Source organism: Mauremys mutica, chromosome 7 (assembly GCF_020497125.1).
Source record: "Mauremys mutica isolate MM-2020 ecotype Southern chromosome 7, ASM2049712v1, whole genome shotgun sequence".
NCBI classification, from domain to species: Eukaryota; Metazoa; Chordata; order Testudines; family Geoemydidae; genus Mauremys; species Mauremys mutica.
In genome coordinates this window covers 45,886,108-45,899,718 of record NC_059078.1, presented here as the reverse complement: position 1 = coordinate 45,899,718, position 13,611 = coordinate 45,886,108, and the positions used below count along the sequence as shown (strand labels likewise).

General features: G+C 46.6%; 1 protein-coding gene across 3 annotated transcripts in view; it reads left to right on the top strand.

Moving 5' to 3' along the window:
- WDR82 (WD repeat domain 82) overlaps positions 1-13,611 on the top strand; it is a 140,713-nt gene that overhangs the window by 117,244 nt on the left and 9,858 nt on the right. The gene's annotated exons all lie outside the window — the stretch shown is intronic.

Here is a 13,611-nt window from a genome sequence, read left to right as displayed (position 1 = left end):
AAGGGTCCAATCAAAACATGGCAAAGCTGCCTTGTAATTGAGCCAGTTTCACTTTAAATGATTGTGCCTTTATTTTTAAAGCTACAACTGCCATTTTATGTTTGGCTAAATCTCTGAAAGCAAAATTTGCCATCCATGTTCTTTAAAACTAACGCACAAAATAAACTCACTGAAGCCTTTTATATGCTTACACGTTTGCTCACAGTTCTGTTTGATTTCCCCTGCTGTAGTTGGTTGGCAAATGATGGTTTAACATCCAAAGCAGAGCAGGAGGCTGCATTCTGAACACTGCTGTAGGCATTAGCACTGTTATCAAGCAGAACCCAGAACTTGTACTCCAGGGGAAGGGTAGGAAGAAATGATTTTCAGCCATGTTTTTTCTGAAATGTGCTTAACACCATTCTCTTTTAGCACCCAGAAATGTACTAGGTACTTCCTGAAAAGACAGTCCTGTCACAAGGGGCTCGGATTCGAAACTTTTAGGTGTGACATGATGGGCAGGGATGTGAAACAAAAGGAGGGACTGGGCCGAGGAAGAATGGGGTGACAGCAGTACGATCAAGTGGATACTTTCCTGGCCTCTGTACTTCGTGGTGGTTCTGTGTGTGGGCATGTGCATGCAGATAATGTAGGGAGGAGACAGTGAATGTTATTGAGGCACTTATGGAGGACATCCTGGGAAGAGTGAGATTTCAGGAGGAATTTCATTCGGCAAATAGAGGCTTGTGGGATGAGGGGAGCATTCCATTTAAGCCATTCTGGCTCCCCATGTATAGGAGGCAGCGTAAAAATGGCACCGAGACTTAACAGAGAGAGACAAGCACTCCATAAACAATGGCATTATTGGAGGGGTGATCTGAGAGGCAGGGCTGGATAAGTAGGGAGCATAAAGGTAATAATTGGAGATATACCAATCTCCTAGAACTGGAAGGGACCTTGAAAGGTCATCGAGTCCAGCCCCCTGCCTTCACTAGCAGGACCAATTTTTGCCCCAGATCCCTAAGTGGCCCCCTCAAGGATTGAACTCTCAACCCTGGGTTTAGCAGGCCAATGCTCAAACCACTGAGCTATCCCTCCTCTTACCTGTCTGTGTTTCTGAAGCCTACCCTATATAAGAGGAGCAGAATACAACATGATCCAATTCCAATATTTATCTGATAGACGCAAGGCTGGAGATTTCTTCTGCCAGTGATCTCTCAGCCAGTCTATCAGATATTTGCCTCTTCAGTCTGTACCAATGCACTGTGGGGAGAAGCCTTCTGACTTTTCTGCTTTTCACTTCACCTGTCTGTCTTCCCTTCAGATTTTTATTTCAAACCAGTCTCTGTTAGAGTGGTGACATCAGTGTTACAGATTTGCGGTCGCTAATCGGCTTCTGGCCCCATTGTTCCCTTCCCTATTGCTTCCCGCAGCCCATAAACCTAATCTCTCCAGATCAGTCTGGATTTGTTCGCTGTGTTCCTCCACATTTGCTGCTGCCTTAAATTTGTGTCCTCTGAAAACTCAGATGTTAGATTGTGCCTCTTCCCTCAAGGTTATTGGTGGACCTGGCAGGGTCTGAATTCAGCTGCCTGAGCTTTGCAGGGCATGTTGAAGGCATCTTGAGGTTCTGGGGTGCTGCTGAGACTGGGGAGCTCAGCCCAGGTAAAATTCCAAAATTTATACAAATCCTGATGACCTCCCCCATTTCTATTCCCTTCCCCAGATACACACACTTATCACCTCTTCCCCTGGAGTAATTTTCTCCTTTCCCCTCTAGCACTCCAATAGGATTGGAGCCAGAACTATAGTTATGTTTCAGCACCACACACACATTTTGTATTATAATCCTTAGTTTGAGAAGGTGTCTATCCTCTTGTCCCCCCTGAGCATCATGCTCTTTCACTCAGCACATCAGTCTGTGATGCGGTCTCCAGAAGAGACCTTGCTTTACCCTCACCGAGCTGTTCAGCTAAAGCACTTGAGATTCTAGCCCATCTGTTGGATAGGATCTATTACAGTAGTACGCTTGGTGGTAAAATGTACCTATCAGTGTTTCTGATCTCTTCCCCTACTCCTGATATCAGGCTCCCAGCTCTGCTACAGCCTTTCTTTGCCCTTTCGATGGGTTGGTGATGCTGACATGCTCCAAAGAGAATCCTGTCTCCTGAGTCAGGCCACTGCTCCCTGTAACCTGATGCTGAAATGTGGAGGGATTGAACAGGGTGCTGGTTCTGGATGCAGTTCAGAATGTTGATTTCCATCTATAAAGCCCTAAATAGTCTCTGACTTGCCCCTTTCACAGTAGCTTTTGATCCACAGCCTGGAGCTTATCATGAGGCAGTGGCATGGCTTTCTCTGGGGGGCCATGACACTGGTAATCCTTCCCATTGGGAGTTCAGCGTAGCCCAGGTTTTGTAGCTCTTAGAGCATGGTGCTTGCGCGCCGTTTTCCTGGTCTGAGGATGCTGGGAGCCCCTTAATTATTGGTCTCTCTAGGTCTGGTTTATGTTCTTGGGGGTTAGGGGACAGCTGTATTGGGTGATGGGGGCTGATGCCAAAGGTGTTCCGAACACGTTACTTTATGTGCAGTAAATAGCATCAAGACACCCTGCAGATGATGTGTAATAGACAAACAGGCAGAGACAGGGGTTCCATCAGGGAAGCAGAAATCTCTCACTTAAATACATAGAAGAGAAGCTGATTAGAGGCAAATATAGTGTAGTGAGAGAAATTGATCAGCGTTAGCTTTGTAGCTAAATGCGGCGGCAAACGAGAGCGCAACATGCTGCTAGTGTGTTCCGGCAGAGCATCAAGCTAGTATTGGCTCTGCAGCTTTGCATGTAGCGCCCTCTCCTTCTGGCCTCTGTCATGCTTGCCCGACTGGCTCGCTCAGTGTTGTTGGATTAAGTGCTTTTTGGGTGTGTCTTGCGGGATAAAGTTGCCCAGGTAAGTGCTTTCTGTTGCTGCTCATCTTCTGATTGCTGTCTTTGGTGTTTGCTTTCCCCTATTGAATAAGGGGGCATGTATTCAATAAGTGTCCTGCTAGGTGCATGGTGTGTCATGACTCACGTTCTAAGGATACACTGTCCCTTGTGTAGAATTCTGAAGTCGAACCACTGAAATATTAGAACAACAACAAAAAATGCTGTCTGCATGAATGTAAATAGTCACTGCGGTGTTTTGGTTGGGGTTTTTAAAGACACAAACCCCAGGAAATTAAATGATGGCTCCCAAAGCACCTGTATCTTGGCTCATTGATCTAGATACCATTCTCCTTTTAGAGAGGAAGGGTAGTCTAGTGGTTAGCACAGGATCTACCTCCTGGTTTCCAGCTCTGTCACTCACTTCTTCTCTGTGCGCTTGAAAACTTGACTTTACCTCTGAGCCTCAGTTTATCCATTACTAAAAAAGGCCTAATACTCTGTCCCACATGGGGGTCTGTCTGAATTATGTAATATTTGTAAAGCATTTTGAGATGCTAGGGGGAAAGGTGTGTGCATGTGTATCCACGTACAATGTGACTTAGTTACACTTGCTTTGGGACCCAGAACTTCAATTTCCTGACTCCCCCACCCATACAAATTTAAAAAACATGTCCTGTGAGGGAACACTGATCATAAAGCCAGGTAACTGCGCACTTATTGCATTCCATTTACATGCAGGGCCGGCTCTAGACCCCAGCGCGCCAAGCGCACGCTTGGGGCGGTGGCAGGCGGCTCCGGTGGACCTCCCGCAGGCATGCCTGCGGAGGGTCCGCTGGTCCCGCGGCTCTGGTGGACCTCCTGCAGATGTGCCTGCGGGGGGTCCGCTGGTCCCGCGGCTCCGGTGGAGCATCCGCAGGCGTGCCTGCGGGAGGTCCACCGGAGCCGCGGGACCAGCGGACCCTCTGCAGGCATGTCTGCAGGAGGTCCACCAGAGCCGCGGGACCGGCGACCGCCAGAGCGCCCCCCGCAGCGTGACGCCCTGCTTGGGGCGGCGCAAATCCTAGAGCTGCCCCTGTTTACATGTATCTGGTTTTACTCATTAGTAATTTGCAAGCCTGACAGTGAATCATTCCCTTCATTTATCTTTCTCAATCACATATGCCACTACTATGTCAGGTTGCTCATGAGCTCTAGGTAGGCTGGACTTAGGCGTGGAGAATTTCTTGATCCTGGAACACAAAGAAAATGTGTAAATTAAAGATCAAGGCTGGCAGCTATAAGTAGTAGCTGGGACTTGATTGTACAGTCCACCAGGAAAAAGTTGACTACAAATTCCACAAAGCTTAATTATTAAACTCTCTAGAATTCTGTGGGTGACAAGGGGCACTGTTACCATAAAAAAAAAAAAAAAAAAAGTGGGGGATTTGGGGTGTGTTGTGACCCGCACTGTTTCCCATGTGTGTTTCTTCCTTTTTCCTGTAGATACAATTTCAAATGCATCTCTGTTCTGTTCACTTTCTGTTCCAATGCATGTGTGACTGAATAATATCTGGTCCAAATCTGTTGTGTGGTGTTGCTGTTGCCTTCCACCTCAGAGGTGGCTGTATTTCTGGGGGGGTTCAAGTGATGCTTACATTAATCTGTTTGGAAAAAACTCTCATATTCTTGAGGATCCTTCAAAATTAGACAAACTTCCATAAATAGAAGGGTGGTGTTGGTGCCAGGAGTGGGGTTTGGTGTTCAGCTTCCTAGAATCAGAAATGTAGGGCTGGAATTGATCTCTAGTCCAGCCCCTTTACTGAGGAAGGGCCAAGAAAACCTAGACCGCCCCTGACAGGTTTGTCCAACCTGTTCTTAAACACCTCCAAAGATGGGGATTCCACATCCTTCCTTTGAAGCTTTTTCCTGTGCTTAACGATCCTTATTGTTAAAGCTTCCTAATACTTAACCTGAATCTCCTTTGCTGCAGATTAAGCCAGTTACTTCTTGTCCTACCATCACTAGATACAAAGAACAATTGTTCACCATCCTCTTTATAAGAGGATATTTAAACCATATTTGAAGACTGTTATCAAGTCCCCTCTAGTCTTGTTTTCTCATGACTAAACATGCCCATTTCCTCCCCAATCTTTCCTCATAGGCAGATTTTCTAAACCTTTTATCATTTTTGTTGCTGCTGTCTGGACTCTCTCCAAGTTGTCTGCCTCTTTCTTAAAGCGTGACACCCAGAACTGGACACAGTACTGTAGCGGAGGCCTCACCAGTGCTGAGTAGAGCAGGATAATTACCTCCCATGTCTTACATAACGATTCTCCTGTTAAGGCTTATATTCTGGGCTGTATTTTCACAACTACATCACATTGCTGATTCATATTCAATTTATGTTCCTCTAGAACCCCCAGATCCTTTGCAGCAGTACTATTGCCTAGCCAGTTATTCCCTTTTGTAGTTGTGCATTTAATTTTTCCTTCCTAAGTGAAGTACTTTACAGTTGTCTTTAATGAATTACAACTTGTGGATTTCAGACCAATTTTGAATTCTAGTCCTGTCTTCCAAGGTGCTCCCAGCTTGGTCTGCAAATGTTCTGAGCGAATGCTCCACTCCATTACCCAAGTCATTAATGAAATATTAAATGGTTCTGGACTCAGGACTGATCCCTGTCTGAACCCACTAGGTATGTCCTTCCAGTTTGACAGTGAACTGTTGATAACTACTCTTTGAGTTTGGTCTTTCAACCAGTTGTGCACCCACCTAATAGTAATTTCATCTAGCCTGCATTTCTCTAATTTGCTTATGAGAATGTCATGTGGGATTGTGTCAGAGGCCTTACTAAAATCATGATACATCATGTCTACTGCTTCTCCTCCCACCCACAAGCCAGTAACCCTGTCAAAGAAGTAAACTAGGTTGGTTTGGCATGATTTGTTCTTGACAAATCCATGCTGGCTATTCCTTATCGCCTTGTTATCCTGTAGGTGATTGCAAATGGAATGTTTAATAACTTGTTCCAGTATCTTTCCAGGTTCCAAAGTTAAGCCTATGGTCTGTAATTCCCCAAGTCCTCTTTGTTCCCCTTTTTAAAGATAGGTATATTTGCCCTTCTCCAGTCTTCTGGGACCTCACCTGTTGTTCATAAGTCCTCCTGCGTCACTGAAATAATTTCAAACCAGCATCAGCAGTGTCATCCATTGCTCTGGTTCATTGGTTCAGACTGGGAAAGGCTTGTTGCCCAGAAACCTGGGGCAAGGAGAAGTGCTGGATAAGCAAGTGACCCTGTCCGGTGACAATGACCTCAGACACAACACTTAACTGCTTGTCAAAGAAGGGGGGCCCAAGCTGCTGAACAAAGAGAACAGAATCTCTTCAAAGGCAGTGGCAGATGAAGGGAGTGAGCAAAGCAACAGAGCTGCCGGTCAAAGGGGAGGATGTCAGCCACAGAAATAATGCTCTAGGACAAGAGGATGGGCCATGGAACAGGTGAACAAGCCAGAGGCTGAGCCAAAGGGTACATCTACACTACCCACTGGATCGGCGGGTAGTGATCGATCCCTGATCGCTCTGCCGTTGACTCCTGTACTCCATTGTGGCGAGAGGAGGAAGCGGAGTCGACGGGGGAGCGGCAGCAGTCGACCCTGCACCATGAGGACACGAGGTAGGTCAACCTAAGATACATCAACTTCAGCTGTGCCATTCTCACAGCTGTAGTTGCATATCTTAGGTCGATCCCCTCGCCAGCGTAGACCAGGCCTTAGTTGAATGTGTTAATGCTTTGATAGAGGTCTGTGGTGAGAGATTGACTGTGGGCTTCTAAGGTAGTTATCTCATCTCAGGTAGTTATCTCATGAGAGACCGTTATCTCATCAGAAAGGCAAGCGATAGTATAGTTTGCTGCCCAAGCCAAAGTAGGCTTTCCAGTAGAATAAACTACAGTTTGAGTCTCTTGCTGCTAGGGCCAGACATATTAACTTTCAAATCTGTGCTCAATTTACATGCTATTTTAAAACACATTTCTGCAAAAATTGTCTGTACAAGACTATCCATATAAAAAATGTCTGGAACACATCAAACCACTCTGCAAGGTGCAGGTATTAAAAAAAAAAAAAAAAAAAAAAAAAAAACCCATCAGGCTGAATCAGCAGAAGGTAAGACTGAAGGCTTCAGCCTGAGAAAGTGTAAAGCACACGGCCCAGAAGAGGATGTAGGCAAAAAGATATGAGAAACATCGATATAATTGTACTTTCTAGAATTCACAGAAGCAAAATATCCATGGGTTTCATGTTGACAGGATTAGTTCTGTGCATGTTTGGTTTGCAGAAAGCATGGGAAACTTCTTATAAGGTGTGAGACCTCAAATGTTTTCATGCATCTTACGTGACTATTCTGCTGCTCATGTGAAATACATGGAAACAGCTAATTTCCTTTTGTCCATAAGAAGCTGCTATTAGGTTGCTTTTTAAATGCAGTGGGGAGACTAAAAAAAAGTGAAAGCATTTGAGGGTTTGAACACCACTTACACAGTCACAAAATACGATTTCATTTTTAGAGTTTAAAATACCATGCAGCTTGCAGGCCAGCCATGGCCTTAAGCTTGGGTCGAATTATATCTGACATGCAGGAAGCAAAGATTATATAGCTGTTTGCTAATGGATCTGCTGATAGGTCTGTAGCAAGAGTCAGCATACATCCCATCTGTACAGGGTAGGAATCCTGCACTCTCTGCTGTTATAATATACCTGGAATCTGAGGCATCTGTGGTATCCCATAAGCAATAAAAATAGCTTAAGAGCGGTGGGAACAAGGCAAAAGAATTCAAACCAAAACCAGTTGGGGTCTGAATGTAGAAGGTGCAGCAGTGAGGATAGGCTGTTTGATTTATTAGAGCACACCTGTCAGTTACTGGGCATTGTGGTAGAGAACAGGTGAATGGAGGCCTGGTTTTCACTGCCAAAAAAAGTGTGTTGTAGTTTTTAGTTTGAGGTAGCTAGGTGAGATGAACCACAGATGAGGGGTGTAGGTTTGGTCCCATCTAGCGTCCTCATGATAAAAACTACAGGTGCCTTGTGTTTCTGCTACAGTTTTACAGTGCGATAGCTAACGCACATTTGTTATCCTGTAGTTTAAAACCCCACACCTGTTTTTAATGAAGCCACAGCCAGTGTCTCTCTGGAATACCAGTTTTGTGTATGGATTCAAAACCAGCCAGGGCTGCATTAGTTGGGAGTGGATCTAATCAACTGATAATTAAATGCAAAAACCATCGATCTTGCAAACTTTGTGGCGTTGATGCAAAGACTCCAAGTCAGAAATTCCAAAATATAAAGTAAACTCAGCCTTACTGCACATCTTGTATGTTTAATGGTGTCTACAGATAATAGATTAAGGCTTACATTTAACAAGGGAAAGGAGGAGAGAATACTGTGATTATGGTATGTGGTAGATTTAACGTTGCCAGAGCAACCTTAAACCTTTTGGGATTTTCTGACGTTTGAGCATTCAATCTTTCAGCCTTACTGTTGCATTAACGTTGATCCCCTTCACCTTCGGTAATTTCCTATGCATTTAAAGGGAAAATTAGAATCTGGAGGTATTGTACTAGTGAATTCCTTTTTCCACACCAATTTGCTTTCTGAAGCTTATAGCTCCTCTAGTTTTGCCAGACAAGCATGTATGCTCTTTGAATCAACGTGCCCACTTCCCTAACTTCACTGCATCTGTTTGAAGTGCACCCATCTAGAATTAAGCACCTTACCTAACATGCGGTTAATTTTCAAACACTAATATAGTGGTTACATTCAAACCATTTTTTAACTAAGCTAAGCACTAGCTCCATGAAATGTGGCATGGTCATAGACATTTGTCCTGTAGCCCTGTCTAAAAGTATGTTTTTAAATTATTATTTTGGAATATTTTTAAATGGAAGAAGTGTATTTATTTTCCCTCCACTCAAAATCTCTTGATAAAAGTTTGTTGCAACTCTCTCACCTTCAGGCAGAGACCAGCGATGGAAAATTTCAGCCCAACACTTTTGAGTTAGTGGCTGGAAACTGAAAGTTTCCTAGGTTCTATAATATTGTAACATCCATGGCCACTGAAGCTGCCAATTTGCTGTATGCTATGGCCACTTGAAACGTCACAGGAACAGCAGAAGGATCTGGGTTTATCCCTGCTGTTCCTGTGACAGTGCATCTCTTTTAGCATTGTTGAGCCTATGAAACACAGTCAGTGCCCATTCCGTTCAGTAGGGGGCAGTGATATGCACACACTACACCAGGGGTGAGCAAACTATGGCCTGGGGGCTGCATCTGGCCCTCCAGATGTTTTAATCTGGCCCTCGAGCTCCAGCCGGGAAGCGGGGTCGGGGGCTTGACCCGCTCCGTGCGGCTCCCAGAAGCAGTGGCATGTCTCCCCTCTGGCTCCTATGCATAGGGGCAGCCAGGGGGCTCCGCATGCTTTCCCTGCCCCAGGCACCGCCCCTTTGCACTGCTCCCATTGGCCAGTAACCATAGTCCATGGGAGCTGTAGGGCGGCGCCTGCGGACAGGGCAGTGCACAGAGCCGCCTGGCCAGGTCGCAGCATAGGAGCCAGAGGGGGGACAAGCCGCTGCTTCTGGGAGCTGCTTGAGGTAAGCACCGCCCGGAGCCTGCACCCCTGACCCCCTCCATGCCCCAACCCCCTGTCCCAGCCCTGATCCCCCTCCTGCCCGCTGAACCCCTCGATCCCAGCCCGGAGCACCCTCCTGCGTCTCCAACCCCTCATTCCCAGCCCCATCCCAGAGTTCACACCCCCAGCCTGGAGCCCCTTCCCGCACCCGGCACTCCTCATTTCTTGCCCCACCGCAGAGCCTGCACCCCCAGCCAGAGCCCTCATCCCCCCCACACACACCCCAATCCCCAATTCCATGAGCATCCATGGCCTGCCATACCATTTTCATACCCAGGTTTGGCCCTTGGGCCACAAAGTTTGCCCACCCCTGCACTAGACTGTTCGTTACAACATATTGCACATGCCTCAAGCCTTTGTTTGAAGTTAGTAGCGAAAGAGCTATCTGGTGGCAACATTTGTGGGGTGTTGATGTCCTGGATTAAGATATTCATCCCATTCTAATGTACCTGGATCTAGGTCTCGGATGGTGATGCTCTGGGTAGCTCTTGAGAGAGCGATGGGCCGATTAATCAAAGGGCATTACAATTTTTTAATACCGATTTTCTACAGCTTATGCTGAATCCTTAGCTCTCTATTCATGCTAGTCCTGCCTGTGGAGATGCCACCCTTTCGTGTGAGCATCGATCTGGGCAGGAGATGGTACTCAGACCCCCAACAGTATTTATTTATGGAGAACCTAACATTGCTCCACTAAAAAAAATCTCAGCCCTGGCCTGAAGATCATCTGCCTTCTGTGGCACTATGGTATGTTTGGTCTTTGATTCTTCAAGACCTCTAGATCACTGCTCCTGAAACATTTTTTTTCCATAAGAGAGATCCTTGTATGGATCCACCTCCCCTTCTAACTCCCCAGTCGCCTATTTCTTGGCTTTCATTAATTCCCCCGAACACTGGGAGGCGCTCTGGACCACAGCTGAGCTATGGACTGCAATTTGGGATCCTCTGCTCTAGAGAGAATCATCCAAAATGTGTGAGGGGTCAGTGATGACTGAAGAGCCAAGAAGGCCACAACAAAGAGTTGCTGAAGGTGTCCAGAGTCCTCTTCTCTAGTTGTCTTCATCCTCCACCTCCCTCTGCATTAGCTTTGTCAGTCCCCACCCGACCCATGCATAATCCCATTAGCAGGTGTGAATGGACTCTCCCTTCTGGAGGTGGGTTGCTTGGTGCTGATGTTTTTCCCTGTGCTTTTTTTTTTTTTTTGTTGTGCTCCCAGGATCTGCGCTCCCTGGCCTCCAGCAGTGAGATGGTAGGCCTCTCTCCTCCAGTGTGTCCATTCCCCTCCTCTCCTTTAAAACAATCTCCTCTGTGTGCCGTACTTTGTCCAGACACCCCCCCTTCCTTAGTCAGTGTTCTCCACCCCCTTCGTTAGTTTGAGAAATGTATGGGGAGCTACCCTCTGTTTTGCTCTGAGTTGCTGATCTGATTTCTCCTCTCCCCATGCTCCCAGGACTCCTGCTTGCAGGACTCTAGCACTGAGATGGTAGGCTGGCCTCTGGATATTTTGTGCATTCTCCCCACGCCTCTGTCTTGCTCAGAAATCTCATCTTATGCCTGCTTTACTCAGTCCCATGCTCCCAATTCCTTTTGGATTATTTTCTGTAGGGAATGAGCTGCTTCATGGTCATATTTGCTACCTCCTAACCTTGGAGTGTCATAGAGTTTAAGGCCAGAAGGATCGCCAAAGCATCTAGTCTGACCTACTGCATCTCACAGGCCATTAAAAACCACCCAGCCACCCGCATACTAAACCCGGCAACCCAAATTAGACAAAAGTATTACAGCCCGCGGGAGACTAGACTGTTGTATGCCACAGGTAGAGAATAGGAGGGACCAAGGCCCCCGCTGTGGCAGGGAGATGATGAAGTGAGTTATTCTCCGATAATCCTGGCAACTGACCTGCACCCCACACACTGCAAAGGGGAAAGATGCCCAAAGTCACTGCCAATCTGACCTGGAGGGAAATTCCTTCCCAACCCCACACGTGGCCATCAGTTAGACACTGAGCATGTGGACAAGAACCAGCCAGCCCAGCACCTGAGACATAGAATCCTGGTGTCACCTCAGAGCCCTGTCCCTCCCTGCCCAGTGTACCATCTCCAGCCATGGCCATCCCTGATGCTTCAGAGAAAGGAAATATAAAAAACAGAATTCATTGGGTGGAGTGGGTTAGTCTGACCCCTCCTGCTGAAGTTTTGAAGCAGGAGCTTTTAGGACCATAAGACATAAAACGGAAGTGAGCTGAACCTCACCCCTTTCATGGTTAGAAATTTTCTAATTTCCAGCCTGAGTTTGCTGATGGCCAGTTAATATCCATTTGTTCTTGTGCCAACTTTGTCCGTTAGTTTAAATGGCTCTTCACCCTCCTTGATATTTACCCCCGATGTATTTATAGAGAGCAGTGATATCACCTCTCAATCTTCTTTTTGCTAGCCTGAATGAGCCAAGCTCTCCTTTTGTAGGATAGGCCCACTATTCCCCTGATCATCCCTGTAGCTCTTCTCTGAGGTGTCACTAAATAACCAGAACCAGACTAACACGGCTACCCCTCTGATAAATAAGGGTTGTGAAGGCCAGAGAATCATTTTAGGGGAGGAAGAAGTGGGACCTCATGCTTCCAGCCCTGCTGGGCACATTTTCCCAAGGGGGCCACGTTTGGGGTGGAAAGCGGGGAGTGGGGGATTGTCATTTACCAGATACTTTTACTGAAACATTTGTGAAGAGTTCCTGGTCACTTCTGAGTAATTCAGGGCAATACGTTCAGTGTATGTTTGAGAAACCTGAGTTCTAGTTCCTGCTCTGTCCCTGACCTCCAGTGTGACCGTGGGCAAGTCACTTCATCTTTCGAGTGCCTTAATTTCCTCATCTGTATAAAAGGGATAATGCTACTTGCCTCCCTTGTATAAAGCACTATGGCTGAAAAGTGCTTAACAGTGTTATCCATAACAGATAGCAGCGCACACAGTCTCGCTGGTTTGCAGCACTATAAAGATTAGCACATACAAAGGTCACTGTGGCTGCTCATGCAATTTGCAAATGTGGATAACTGCACCAAATCAAACCCATGTCCCTGTGAGATCTGGCTGTGTGCTGGTACTCAGAGGTGACTATTTCCATGGCACTTTTCATCCGTCGGCTCTAAGCCATTTTGGCTGTACTTATTTTAAAAAGTCATTGTTTTTTTAAGAGAAAGTGAGGAGTGTTTTTTTTCCTCACTCAAAAATGGCTGAACCATCTTTCCTCAAGTAAAATACCTTCCCCTGGAAGCAGAGCCTGAGCCTGAAAGATGGGTGTTCTCAGAAAGCTGTGAGCAGCTGAATCTGGGCGTCGCAATGGAAATCACTTTACAACCAGCGCCAGATAAAGTGGAACAGCCCCAACGGGAGGTAGCCTTTCCACACATGGCTTTTAGAGCACATTCGGTACTCTCAGTGCTTAGCAACCTCTAGTCACCAAGCTGAAGCGGGCGTGTGAGGCTTTTCAGAGAGCCATTCTCTCCTCTGTCTTCTCTGTCACTGATGTGGCTCCGTCTCCCTGTATTCCATGTGACAGATAGTAGTGGGCTGTTGGTGCTGCCCCGCGCTGGTAGAATTCCCCAGCTCTGAGGAGGTACGCTGTGTTGCCTGCCATGTGTTGTGCTTTGAGCTGTGTCTGAGGGATTCTTTCTCCTCTCATTCTTCACCTCCTCTCCTGAGTGGGATTTTTGTCTCTTCTTTTTAAACACTTGCACATGGAAGCTGTACTCTGAGCAGCGCCTCTCACGGTGCTGAGAGAGATGTGAAGAGTAAGCTACCTGGTGGGGGAAGTTACATTTCCAATGGAAAAAAAATCTGATTCTTTTGCTTCCCTCCTCTCCTTCTTCCCCCCCCCCCCCCCGCTTTGAAGTGGATTTGGGTGCACTGGAGAGTGGATTTGTTGATGCAGAGTATTGCTTCTTAGGGTGGTCCACTGTAAGCCTTTAACATAAACGGTCACGTGCCTGTGGCTTACCTCCACTTTCCAGGGCTTGCTCTGAGGGATTTTTCCCCATCACCTGTGGCATCCTC